The following is a 14187-nucleotide window of genomic DNA, read 5'->3' as shown; positions in this document are numbered from 1 at the left end:
GTGCACTTTTTATTAGCGTTTTCCCCTGTCTGCTGCATGTCATATCACAGATTAAAAAAAACTAGTGAAGGGTTTTAAACTCTGTACATTCTTGTCTTATCAGAAAATCAGCATCATTTGCCTGCAGCTCCAGAGCTATTTGTCACATGGCATTTATAGCTCAGGTGGTTGGCTCAAAAATGTTTAGTGTACCAAGATGACAGCACTCTTCCGTCCGGTCCTGTGTCAGCCGAGCAGCTGCCATTGAGTTAAATGATAATGCTAGCGGATATCTCCTTGACACGTCTACTAGTGGCAGAACTAATTGACTAGTCGACTAGGTTACGAACCCCTGATGTATTTCTATCCCTAATTTCTTTGAACCTCGGCGCTACTTTATCCCTTCCTCTGCTTCTTAACCTATTCATACTGCGTTCTCTCTCTCTATCTGTCTTTCTCTCTCTCCCTCCTTTGGATTTCGAATCATGATCCCCTCTGCTGCAAAGAAAACTCCACCTACTCAGAGCTGCTAATGTAGTCACTGACAGTGCAAGCTCTCTCCTGCTCTCTCTCTCTCTCTCTCTCTCTCTCTCTCTCTCTCACTCACACTCGCGCTCCCTCCACTCCGGTCCCACATAAATAAATAGCGTCAGAAGGATGTGGGAGAAGAGAGATGTTGCTGCCAGTGGAAAAAGAACAATGTTGAGGCAACTCTCCCCTGTTTATCTTCAGCGCATGCTTCCAGTCTGGGGATTACATGCACGTTCCCTTTGGATTTCTTGCCCACTGAAGGATGCTCTGTTCTGACGGCACTCCTGCCGCTGCCGTACACACAGCGAGGACTACTAGACTTTTCTCACTGTTTCCACCTACCCGTCAGAGAGCCACTGATCTTGCCAGCCAGAGGAGCCCATGGAGTCCATCCCCATGGTAGATGGTCCACTCCAAATTTGTGCTTGGCAATAGGGGGAAAAAAAAGAGGCAAAGAGATTAGAAACATTGGCATCTGATCAACTCCATGGTTTTCTGACTTTATCAAGGCTGTGATTTTTGGCATCTGATAAAGAGGTAGGAAATTCAATTCTATTTTGTCCCTCCCGATTTAGTGTTTTCTGTGCTTTTGACTGCACTTTTTATACTTGTATTGCTCATGGTGGTTCAGTAAATTTGCTATGTGGTATTTTGGGATATTTCTGGATGCACTTGAGATTTAAAATTAAAGTTTTAATACAATTTGTTATGATACCCTCCACCTCTCATTATGTTGTGGAAACTAAGAAGACTCCAAAATGAAAGTTCTGACCCCCATAATTTGGTTTTTGGGTTAGAAGAGACTTAAAGACGTTCAGGGACCCTCATTTGAGCCATGTGTGTTGCTTTTGACACACCGAGCGGAACCACATGGTGACTTCTTGCAATATTGTGGACGCAGGTGATGTGCGATGCCTGCTGAGGTAGCTCATTACTCTGAGCCAAGAGACTGAGGCTACACATCGGCTGAAACCAGTTTTGTTGCTCAGCCAAAACATCTCAGCCACTCTCACAAATGCCAAACACGCCGTGGCGTATTTCCCCATCCACGATGGCAGGCTGTATATCCGGTCTCTGAAAAGGAAGATGTGTTGTATGGCAGAATCTTTGTCTTCAGGGAGTTGTTGCTGCATCTCAATGATCTGGTTTAGCCAGAAGGCACTTTTCTGCCACTTTCTTTCCATAATTTTTTAGTGCCATTCAGTCTATATCCACTCTCTCCCACCCACACATCTCTTCAAGCACCTTATAAAGTATTATATTCCCTATATTCCACTTAAAAAGGTGTTTCTGGTTGCCAAAAGGTCATTGTGGAGATGTGCAGGCATCTTAAATGTGTACTTTGGGCCAAATGTGTCATTAACTAGTCAGTTTTGCTGGAGATCTAATGAGCACCTGAGGGCAGGTTGACAGACTGTCTGACCATAGGGTGGAAAAATCCCTCTATAGATTTCAACAGAATTAATTGTAATAATAAAAAAAAGGAAATTAGCTGTTTTGCTCACCTGTTTGTCAGATCGGAAGCCCAGCAATGGCAATATAAAATATGAAATCACCATGTGTTTGCAACATTTGTTAATAAAATATACATTCCGAGAAGTAGAATATTACAGAATATTATAAAATGCTTTTTTGGTATTGATACCTGTCGTTATTCTGAACTGCTTGAGTTACCAAATAGAAATGAGCAGGGATAATTGTAACACTTTCTTTGCTCTTTTGTTTTGCATTAGACATATTTGACAGAAGTCATTTTTGAGTCAAATAAATGTATAACTATGTAGAGTTGGATACAATTAAACTAGAAGCACACAAAGGTCAGTATTACGTTAAAAAATATATAAAAAATCCGTAATGTGAATAATACCAGATATAATTTGAGATTTTGAATGGAAACACATAGCAAACGAGACAAACAAGAATTTAATGAGGAAAACATATCAAAATATGCCCAGATATTTAGACCTTAAAGTAACAATTTAGTTTAAGTTGTTTTAAATCCACATTCATTCGCACTGTAATATAAAAAAGTTATTGCAAATGCATTCTGGGATGTACATTTCCACAGTCCTGTAGAGGAATATCATAATATTTCTCCCAAATTAGGCCTAAAGCCTCACAAAGCATATATAAATATTAGAGAGAGAACTAGTAATGAAAAAGATAAAGGGACAGTTAACATTCCAAACTTGCCATGTTGCAGTTGCAAACTTTTTTTCTTCTGTGGAACACAAATTAAGAAAATGTTAACATTTTTAATCATTTTTTTATATATTTTCTGTTACATTCATTAAATGTTACAATTATCCCTGTTGTCCCCCAAGGGTCTGCTATACATTTCAATCCCTGCTGCTTTCTTTAACTTGTGTGAAATGAGTTCCTTCTGAAATCCCTTATATTAGCATAAGAGCTCTGTGCCACACAGCGCATCTGTGCAAGGGCTTCTATAGCGATTATTAATTCTGTTTGGGTGGGAGGCATGTATATCAACAGCAGACTCCACAGAGACAGGAAACGGGAGGATTATTTTTTGCACTCTAATTAGTCTACTACAAGCTCCAACTTAATTGGTGGCCCCTAGTTTGCATTTGATGTGTTGAGAAATGAAAGAGGAAAAAAGGCTAAAAGGAGGGTGAGACGAAATGAATATGTAAAAAAACGAAACAATCCGTCAACATTCTTTTGAAGTGGTTCGGGAAAAGACCAGGCAGGATGTGAAGGTAGTAGAAGCTGGGTCTGTGCACTCAAATCAAGCAGGAATCCTGTTTGAATAAATATGTAATCTGAGCCTACAGGACCGTGATGCATTAAAAATGAGGACGTATTTGACTCTTAAGAAGATGCTCAGAAATGTGTACCGAATTTGGTTGCTGTCATTTGCTCTTCGATCCAGCTGAACGCATGCCGGCACACACATATGTGTTCGATTTTTTTTTTCTACAAGCGGACTGTCTCTTGTACTGTATGTTGTGTCATGCTGATGCATTTAAATGGGTATTCAAGCTGTCTAGAGCTGATCCACTACAAAACATGGCTTCTTTTCAAATATTTATCTGCCTATGTCTCTCATTCAGAAAAAAAAAGAAAGAAAAAGAAAAAGAAGGAAAAACAGTGGTAATGTACCTGGCCACCTAAATTGTGAAAATTACCTGAAAATTAGTGTGTGTGTGTGTGTGTGTGTGTGTGTGTGTGTGTGTGTGTGTGTGTGTGTGTGTGTGTGTGTGCCTGTTAATGTGGTTTATGAGGACACAAATTTGTATAACTACATAGGTATTACACTGGTATTACACTATAAATGGGGTTTATGAGGACATTTCAAACATTATTAGTATTATTATTATTACTTTTTTTATTTATTATTATAACATCCAATAAAAATACCTAAACATGCTTAAAAGTTACATTTACATTACTGCAAGATACTTATATTTCTTGAATTTGATTTGTTTTTCATACACCTTTGGCAAATACATATAATATGTGTATTTCTTGTTTGATTTATTTTTTTAAATATTTTTATTTTATTTCTGATGACGCAGTGAAACATGCCAAATAGTGCTATTTTCATGATTTATCACATATTTTATGTGGTTCAGATACAATAATATTGAGTTTCTATTTATTAAACAAATTTCCTTCATTATATCAACTCATTTTTTTTATTTCAATAAACTCGAGATTTCAAGGCAACCAGGTTACTTACTTTTTTAAGTTAAACCAATAAAAACTAACAAACATTTTGTACAGTGTAGTAAAAACAGTATTTATGTCTTATTTTCTGATAAAGTATAAGTATAAAGAAAGTTTAAGATATATATATATATATATATATATATATATATATATATATATATATATATATATATATATATATATATATATATATATATATATATAATTATTATTATTATTTTTTTTTCAGGGTGATTGGGACACTTTCTGCTATTGAGATGACTTGAAAAAGGGTCCCAATCACCCTGAATTCACCCTATATATTTAATTTTTTAATGTTTTATTTTATTTTATTTGTGCAGTTTAAGGGGAAATTTACAAAGCAACCATTACTATTGCCCAGGATCCATTTATATTGGTTACAGTTTGGATGTATCTGTTCTAAAATATACGGCCTTGAACTTAAACAGTGTCTTTGTATAGATTGGCCAATTACAATTTGATATCTGGCCAATAAAATCCGACAGTGAAAAATGACTTGCACTTATTACCTGTCGAATATTATAGGGATTGAAAGGCCAGCGGAGTCTCCTGTTCTTTAAACCCCTTCTCGCCCAAACCTCAAACTGATACGTTACCCTTCACGTGAGGTCTTATGTTTGCCTTGGGATTTCTTCAGGAGAACAGCGTTTGACACACCAGTCCCCCAAAGCGGAGAGGATGCGAATCCATTTCGACTGTCAAAACTGCCGCATTTGCCTATAAAATGCCTCTTCTTCCTGTGAGAAGAAGTCCTCGCATCCTCTTTTTGGTTATTTAAATCCGTTATCTCGCACAAAGCTGTCCAGCTGCTCCACGTGGGAGAATGAAACCTATGTCAACCTCCCCGTCTGTGTCACGGAGATGCTTGTACCTTTCGGAAGGCGTCACATGAAGAATTGCCACCCGCGTTCACATGCGTCTGGCCCCGGCGAACAGCGGAGGCCGTGTGGGTGCGAGCGCTTTCATTATTTGATTGCCATCTTATATGTAACGCCTGCTGAATTCTCAGCCATAATAAATGCGGCACGTGGGCCCCCGGCACGGCATTAAGTGCACAATAACTCCGCGTATCGTTTTGATGCAGACCTGCACAGCTGCACGAATGAATTCAGGAGCTCTGGGGCTCAGCTTAAGGGGTGATCCTCCGTGACTGACACATAATGTAGAATGAGGGTCACCTTATTATACTGCCGACATCTGCTAGCCTCCAACTCCATGATTTGCTGGAGAAAATGGTGCAAATTAGACAGGGGAGTTTGTAGGGGTCTCACCACCTCAATTAAGGTTTGAACCACCCCGAAGGAAGTCAAAACAAAAGCTTGAAGAATCATAAGGGAGTTGAACTTACAAAATAGGTACTAGTATATCATAAAAAATAAATGAATAAATGGTTTACTGTATTAGGGACACTAAATGCAGTTTGGGTTGCATGAGCCAAATCTTGACAGACTGAGCACTGAAAATGTCCTATAGAAGATCCGTTTAGGCGGATACTCATGTAAGTATTTTCTAAATTGTAAAATATGAGTAAATAATTAATATTATTCATAATGCTGTAAATGCCAGTTGGGTGCACACAAATCACTTCTTTATAATAAGCTGATGGGAGCCTTTTGTAAATACACAAATAATCAGGGGTTTATGCATATTTTCAAGTATGTTAATGTAAGCAAATGGATTATGGATAATATTGTCTGTGTGAGTGATGGTCATATTTACCTGCTGTATGGATGGCTGCATTGACTAATGAGCTTGTGGAGTTAGATTTATTTAACCCGTTATTCTGCAGCACTGAATGGTTGAAGAGATTTAACATTCAAACAATGGATTACACCTGCAAACGGCTGCTGTTTTGCTTCATGAATGCATGTTTTGTTATCAGCAGTGTACATGCACGATCTGAATCTGAATTCAAATTATAAATGTACCCATCATTTTATGAATTTAAATAAGTAGCATTTTTATTTTATAACTATACTACAGGGCTGCTGAATCCTTGATTCTGATTGGTTGATGGACGTTGCAATTATTTTACAGGAAACGCACGGCTGAAGTAGTTTCAGGCAGGTCATGCTTACAGTTCCATATCACTTCACTTCATCTTTTCAGTTATTTCAAAGGTCCTGCAGACAACAACAGCAAATGAACCAAAACTCCTAAAGACACAGACCAAGCAAATAATATTATAAACAATAGGAACAAAAACACTTGTTGTTGTGCTCCTCAAACCATTCCTGAACCATTTTTGCTTTGTGGCGGGGCGCATTATCCTGCTGAAAGAGGCCACAGCTACCAGGGAATACCGAATAATGGTGTACATGCTCTGCAACAACGCTTTTGGTAGGTGGAACGTGTAAAAGTATAACCCACATGGATGGCAGGACCCAAGGTTTCCCGCAGAACATTGCCCAAAGCATCACACTGCCTCAGCCGGCTTGACTTCTTCCCGGAGTGCCTCCTAGTGCCATGTGTTCCCCAGGTAAACGACGCACACACACCCGGCCATTCACGTGATGTAAAAGAAAATGTGATTCATCAGACCAGGTCTCTGTCTTCCATTGCTCTGTGGTCAAGTTCTGATGCACACTATTGGCCCTTTTGGCGGTGGACAGGGGTCAGCATGGGCACCCTGACTGGTCTGCGGTTATGCAGCCCCATAAGCAACAACCTGTGATTCACTGTGTATCCTGACTCCTTTCTATCAGAGGCAGCATAATATCTTAAGCAATTTAAGCTACAGCTCATTTGTTTGATCGGACCACATGGGCCAGCCTTCGCTCCCCACTTGCATCAATGAGCCTTGGCCGCCCATGACCCTGACACCGGTTAACCACTGTTCCTTCCTTGATAGATACTGACCACTGCAGACCGGGGACACCCCACAAGAGCTGCAGTTTTGGAGATGCTCTGACCTAGTCCTCTAGCCGTCACAATTTGGCCCTTGTCAAACTCGCTCAAATCCTTACACTTGACCATTTTTCCTGCTTCTAACACATCAACTTTGATGACAAAATGTTAACTTTATCCCACCCACTAAAAGGTGACGTGATAAAGAGATAATCAGTGTTATTCACTTCACCTGTCAGTGGTCATAATGTTATACCTGATCGGTGTATATATAATACTTTGCCATAACATTTAAATGGTGTGTATATGTTTTGGCACAGTATTATATATATATATATATATATATATATATATATATATATATATATATATATATATATATATATATATATATATATATATATATAAACGCAGCAGCGGACGGCGCGTCAGACACGCTTCAGGTGTGAGAAAATGCCAGGCAGCAGCCCCGCGGCTAACACGCAACAGAAACGCCATGCTCACGCCACGCTTGCAGCATTTTTATATTATTACAATTAGGCCTATATCTGCATTTATGTTAACCTACAGACTTTCAAACATGAACATGTCATTTATTAATATGTATTCATGTCAAAATGACATAAAACCAGCTTTTTTCTTTGCCTACTCTGTTGTGGCAACAGTTGTCGTCCACATTATAGAGACACTCGCGCTCCTGCCACAGCTGAATAAGTTTTTCTTCCATGGAGGAGTTCCACTTTGTGATCCTGGTCTCCGTTTCTTGTTCGTTGATTTTCTTGGCCTTGCAGTCACCGATTTCCGGTTTTAGTAGCGATGCATCATATGTGTTCTAAAATCGGCTCAAAATATCAAACATGTTTGATTTCCTCCGACTGGATGGAATCAAAATCTGAAGCTAAAAAATGGTCTATGGCCATGATATATTACGCGATTTTTCATGGAATCTGTTGGCTCAAATCTGCAGACTGGCTCTGACTTTTGTCAACTAGCGTCAACTTGTTCAGACTGTAAATCGGGGGGAAATCGGGGCAAAAATCGTGTAGTGTATTCCAGCCTTTAGTCTTCAGTGCAGCACGGCCATCAAAACCCAGCGTTTTGGAGAGGGCCTCAAAACCAGTGTAGAAAATAGCCTATTACTTATGATGTTTTTGAATGTAAAAACCAGTCTTAAGTTGACCTCAGACAACAGTATAAAAAAATATTTAAAAAAAAGGCCAGATATAAAAAGATATAAATGTGCTCCAATGCTCCATTTTGACTAGGTGGAACTGGGTAGTCTGATTTAATGAAATGTGATTGGAATGACGATCTTAGTCTAGGCAGTCAAATAAACTCCCACATATACGCTTGCATGAATTTGATCTCCACACAGTTTTTCTATATAATTTGGGAATGTCTGAAACATACAGGAGTGACTGCTGTCTTGTGCACTTACACAGACCCATATCAATGTCCAGCCGTACCTTCAGCCTCAGGTCTCCTGTCTAACTGCTAAAGGCTGTCAGATTTGTTGTTGAGAGGTTGTTGTTGTTGTTTTTTCAGCCAGAGAAAATGCGTGCTAGCCAAATCTATAAATAACAAATCTGAAATGCAGAGTGGTAGCAAGCAACATTGATTGCTAATGTCTTTCTTACTGCACCTGGGCTGGGTAAGAAAGCTGCCAATTTTTCCACATTAGAAGGGCACTTAATCAGATGTCTACCTGAGGTTGATGCAGCATTACTTTAAAGAACACTTTAAAGAACACAGAACAGATGCAAATGGACTTTTACTTTAACTTACATTTTCCCTGGGACCAAGTCATTTTTAAAGAAAATGTAAATGCATTTCAAAGTCCATTGTAACCTAGACTGCGGAAAACCCGCCCAATCTGCCGTCGATTTGATTGATTCCTGAAGCTCAGGCTGGAAACCTGTACATTTTTCTATCCTGCTTCTGTTACAAATTTACGGGGTCCAATCACAAACTGGCTTATCCACCCGGCTCGCTATTGGCAGGTTTAACGCAATGATGGATAGAAAAGAGATGAATTGTTGGTCTGATTGTTTGAAGGACTATCCAATTGCGTACAGAGTCATTTGAACTATGCCCGTTGATCATGATTCTTGTGCAGTAGAAAATACAGAGCAGACTCCCCAGACCAATGTTCAATAATATATAAAAAATATAAAAAATGTGTATGTATATATACTATGTATTAATGTATTTAACTTTTTTTATTTTATTTGAAGAAACAGAAACACTAAAAATATGTTTTAAAAGGTTTTTTTTGTTTGTTTTTTTTACATTTAGGCCTATTTACGTTAATTTATTTATTTAGTTTTTAAATTCCTCAACACTTTTTTTCATTATCTACCTCAGGCTTTCTTTTTTTTCCCTTTTTTTTACAGTACAGGCTACATGCCATGCTCTACATGTCCCACTGACATGTACAAATCAGCCTTCCCATGAAAAAGCCAACCATAACCGTACCGTCGGGAATGCTTTAACTTCACACATGAGCGAATGACATTTCTCCACAAACCGGAACATCTACACCCCATCAATGGGCAGACGCGTATTCCTGAGAGTTCTCGTCCCCAGACGTTACAACACTCACTTTACGATGTCCTGCCCTATCACACAAAAACATCTAGCCAAGATCCCGCCGTCTCCCCCCAGGGTCTTCTCAGCCTAATGGAATGTAGTCTTCTCACACAGCAGCGCACTCACAGAGCAATTACGCCGACAGATTCATTTAAGGCCGGCCGCAAGCTCTGGCAGTGGACGTGAGGCCCGCTCTGACAGCGAACAGACAGCCCATTCACCCTTCATCAGCCTTGCCGGCTTTCTCACTGTACAATATCCCCCACAGGAAATGATGATTTCAGTCAGAAATAACAATAAGGACTGTATCAGATACTGGATGGACGTCATTGCGTTGTCCTCGGCTGAAGAAATATGTTTGGCAACTAGCACACGCCGCTTTTTAGCCAATTTGAGGCTGTTTGGAGCCAGCTGGCAGGTTGAGTGCCTTTCAGTAGCACTTTCATTTGTCTTGCTCCTTCTTTTGTTTTTGTTTTTTGTTTGTTTTTTGTCGTGCCACAGATCCTCTGGGCCATAGCACTCAGCTTCTACAATGACACAACACAAAAGGTGAGGAAGAGAAATTCAGGTTCTTGGCTGGATTTCCCGAAACCATCTTAACTCTACGTCATTCTTAAGGTATACCTTAAGATGGGCAACATGTGTTCCCCGAAACGATCTTAGTTAGGAATAACTTCTGTAAGTCATACTTACGTAAGGTTGGTCTGGACCACTAGTGGCCACCACTGTGCAAAAAGCTTCTTTACATGTCAGTCTATGTGAATATAAATCTGAAGTTGTAATATACACCCAGTGTTCAATTAGGCTATTGAATTGTTTTTAGTTTTTTGTGTTTTAACTTGTCATTACACTAATGGTTGTTAGCTTTTTAATTATATTATCCTAAGGTACATCAGCTGGCAAACCAGTAGACAGGAGAGGCTTAGGAGCCTATTTAAAGGGAATTAATGACTGTGGAGGAGTTTGGTCAAACTATGGAAGCGAGACAGCCAATAGTTGTGTTAAATCAAAGACGGTGCCGTCCGTGGAGCCATTTAGTGTATGTGCACTATTTCATCCGTGAAAACTTTAGTCCCCTGGCTACCATGTCAGGAGCTGCTATTCAAAATAAATTCCGCCTGCCACGAAAGCAAATTCAGCAGCTTTTAGATCTTATTGGACCAACTTTATGGAGACAAACTGGAGCTACCCCCTCAGCCCTGAAATCCAGCTGCTGGCAGCTCTCCTCTTTCTTTCTTTTTTCTCCGGCATAGTAGCAGGTGATTATATGTGTTGCATTTTTATTGAGTATAGGCCATCTAATAGCAGAAATGAGTTATTTACACAATAATGTGATGCAGCTGCTGGGCAGTCATCCCTGGTTGTGGAGTAAATCAAGACACTATGAAAAATATATTGTAATAATATAAATTACTCTTTCAAACTGCCAGTTAATGTACCGGGTTTAGTCATGATGTGGTTGAGCATGAGATTGCTGGTTCGTGCACTTATTTCAGAATTATGTAACATTTAGTTGCAATTTTGTATGATAAATGGAAGTTCAACTAATTCTGAAGTGCTTCTTTTATAAAGAACATTATTATTATTATTATTATTATTTTTTTTTTTTTTTGCATAACGCAGTGAAACAGCCCCTGCATAGAGTAAATAATTGATTATTGAGCCATCGATACCTTCAGTTAAGTTATACCTTTAGAGTCTTCATAGCGTGCTATAGAGACAATGTTATCAGGAAATGCAGCCCAGAACAACCCTTGAGTATCTTAAAAAAGACAATCTGCCCAGTGAATGGTGCTCTTTAAAGTCTTTGGATTCTGATAGGCTGTCTGATTGGCTGTTCACTTTTTTTATCAGTGATTTTAGCTATTGGTTTGTTTAAATGAATTTAATTATTAAAGGGATTTAAAGAAAAAGATATAAGAACTGTAAAAGTTTCAGTTCTATTTGTAAGGTCAAGGCTACTATAAATACTGTAAAGGTATAACCTAACTGAAGGTATCCCATTTTTGGTGTGTTCCCCGAACTATACCTTAGGAGGTTTCTTAAGGTAAACCTTCTTAAGGCCGTGTGTCCACCAAAAGGTTTTTAGCCAGCAGAATACGCTAGGCGCTCTGCTGAAAACACCTCGCCGTGAGTGCTTGAGAGCGTTTTGGCAGGCAGCGTTTTTTTTCTTCAGTTGAGACTCTATGCTTATTATGATATGGAAAATCCGAGGAAGTCTTACTAATTTCACAGGTAGTTTGTTTCTGTATTGATTCTATATAAAACTGCAGATCCAATGTAAAGTATTTGGTCTGGCTTTTATTTTAAATCATTTTGTTACGTTATTATTGCTTGTTTTTATCTGATGACGACACGCAGAATGTGGCAGGTGGTCTGTGTAGTATTAGTCCTGCCCCTCCTCCACTGTGATTGGACGGCTGAGTGAAGAGTGACAGTGATGAGCGCTGCGTTTTACTCAAAGTTGAACATTCTTTACTCTCGGCGACCAGTAAAAAACGCTGAGCGCTCAGCGCGTGAGCGTGAAATACTCGCTCAGTGCCTCGTTGCGCTCAAGGCGTTCTAAAAACGCGGCGCTCTCATTGAAAACGATTGAAAACGCCAGCCAGCAGCGTGAAAAAAAACGCTTTGGTGGACACGCGGCCTAAGTGCGACATTAGCGGGTGCTGTTTTTGTGGCAGCGGTGCTGAATTGGCTTATATCGATGGCTCAATAATCGATTAGTTACTCCATGCAGCACAGGCTGTTTCACTGCATTATGCGAAAAAATTATGTTCTTTACAAAAGAAGCACTTGAGAAATAGTTGAACTTTTATAATACAAAATTGCAACTAAATTTTACATAATTCTAAAATGAGTGCACAAACCAGCAATCTCATGCTCATCTGCATCATGAGTAAACCCACTACTAGCAGTTTGAAAGAGTCATTTTTATCATTTTATTTATACTGTATATTGATCATATAACTTATGGATGACGTAGTGTTAAGAAGGTTTCAGGAAATCCAGTACAAGTGATCAGCAGATGAGCAGGATACAAGGTAAATACAAGGTTTATTAACAAAGAAGAAGGCAAGGTGCGCAACAGTGTGCACTTAAGTACAGACAATTCCGGATAACTGAACAGAAAACAAGCAGGAACTGAAATACACAGATGATTAACTAAAATGGCCAACAGCTGTGATTAATGTGATCAGTGTCCATGGTGACAGACTGTGGCGGAAACATAGAACAAAGGAAGACGTGACCAATGAAAACAACTGATAGTCCATGAAAACGAACACAAACAGAACATGGTTATGACACTATAATAGAAATGATAATATGGAAAAATGCAACAACAAAAAATGATGTCAAATTCAGTTATGATTTACATAAATAATGTAATAATTTCAATTCAAAATGGTGAAATTTCATAAAAAATGCAAGAAGTTTGCATCACTAGTTATTACTGTTGGTCAATGAACATTTTTATTGTGCAACATTGTCAATTATTAAATGTTTAGCTTGCATCTTATAAAACAGTCTTTCACTGCTAGAATTCAAGCATTGCGATGGATTTTGCACTGACCGTAATCCCCGCCTTCTTTGATTTGATTGGCAATCTCACTCATTCTGATAGTGACATGCGCTGTTAGACCACTGAGGTAGACCAACCTAAACATGTCAATTTGGCCATTTCTAATTATTTGGTGAGACTTGTCCTCCTCAACGACTAGTGGTTACGGCCCTGCACCATATAAGCTGTGTCTCATTTCGTTAAATTTCGAAGACTGCGTCCTCCGGAGGACACGTCCTGTTCCGAACCTTCCGTTGTGAGGACGTAATTCCCACAGTCATCTCAACACGATCTCATGGTCATGCGTATAAATAGTAAGAGTGTGAAATCTCGTAGAATGGATACGCCAAATTGAGTTTTGGTGTGCAAATGCTACGCTGTTTTTTGCGTGCATATGATACGCACTTTATGGCGTGCACATAACGCTCTTGGGTAGGTTTAGGGTGGTGGGGGGTTCGCCATAAAGTGCGTATCATATGCGCGCGGAAAACCGCGTACCATATGCACACCAAACCTCATTTTGACGTATACATTCCACGAGATTGCAAACTCGTACTATTTACACGCATTTTCCTGAAATCGGGCTCGTCATCTCAGTGATATGTGTCCATAGGGACATTTTATGTGGTATTCAAAAAAATGAATAAATAAATAAATAAATTCACTTACTGGTAATACAGTAGTATAATGCAATATCTGGTGCAAGAGTGTAATTCAATATTGCGTAGAGATCCATATACCAGGGTGCCTTGACACCTATGTTGTATTACACCTTTCACATCTGGCTAATTACATAACAATGCAATTAATAGGTCTGTGCATATTCATAATTACCCTGGGTAGCCTAGACGTTCCCTTGCAAGCAGCCTATATAAGGATTACTAATTCAGCCTGATGTTTCCTTTCATTTTCATTGCTTATTGATTTCAAATTCATGACTCCAGAATTAAGGAATAGGTGCCTTTGAG

At 39.1% G+C, this 14187-nt stretch overlaps 1 protein-coding gene across 1 annotated transcript in view; it reads left to right on the top strand.

The window, feature by feature from the left end:
• Positions 1-608: 608 nt before the first annotated feature.
• sgcd (sarcoglycan, delta (dystrophin-associated glycoprotein)) overlaps positions 609-14187 on the top strand; it is a 278772-nt gene continuing 265193 nt past the window's right edge. Inside the window, exon 1 of the mRNA XM_067423887.1 lies at positions 609-1047. The gene's annotated coding sequence lies outside the window, so the exon portion shown is untranslated. The remainder of the gene's footprint in view (positions 1048-14187) is intronic.

Source organism: Pseudorasbora parva, chromosome 18 (assembly GCF_024679245.1).
Source record: "Pseudorasbora parva isolate DD20220531a chromosome 18, ASM2467924v1, whole genome shotgun sequence".
NCBI classification, from domain to species: domain Eukaryota; kingdom Metazoa; phylum Chordata; class Actinopteri; order Cypriniformes; family Gobionidae; genus Pseudorasbora; species Pseudorasbora parva.
The sequence above is the reverse complement of the archived record's forward strand: the minus strand, read 5'-3'. Positions and strand labels throughout refer to the sequence as shown.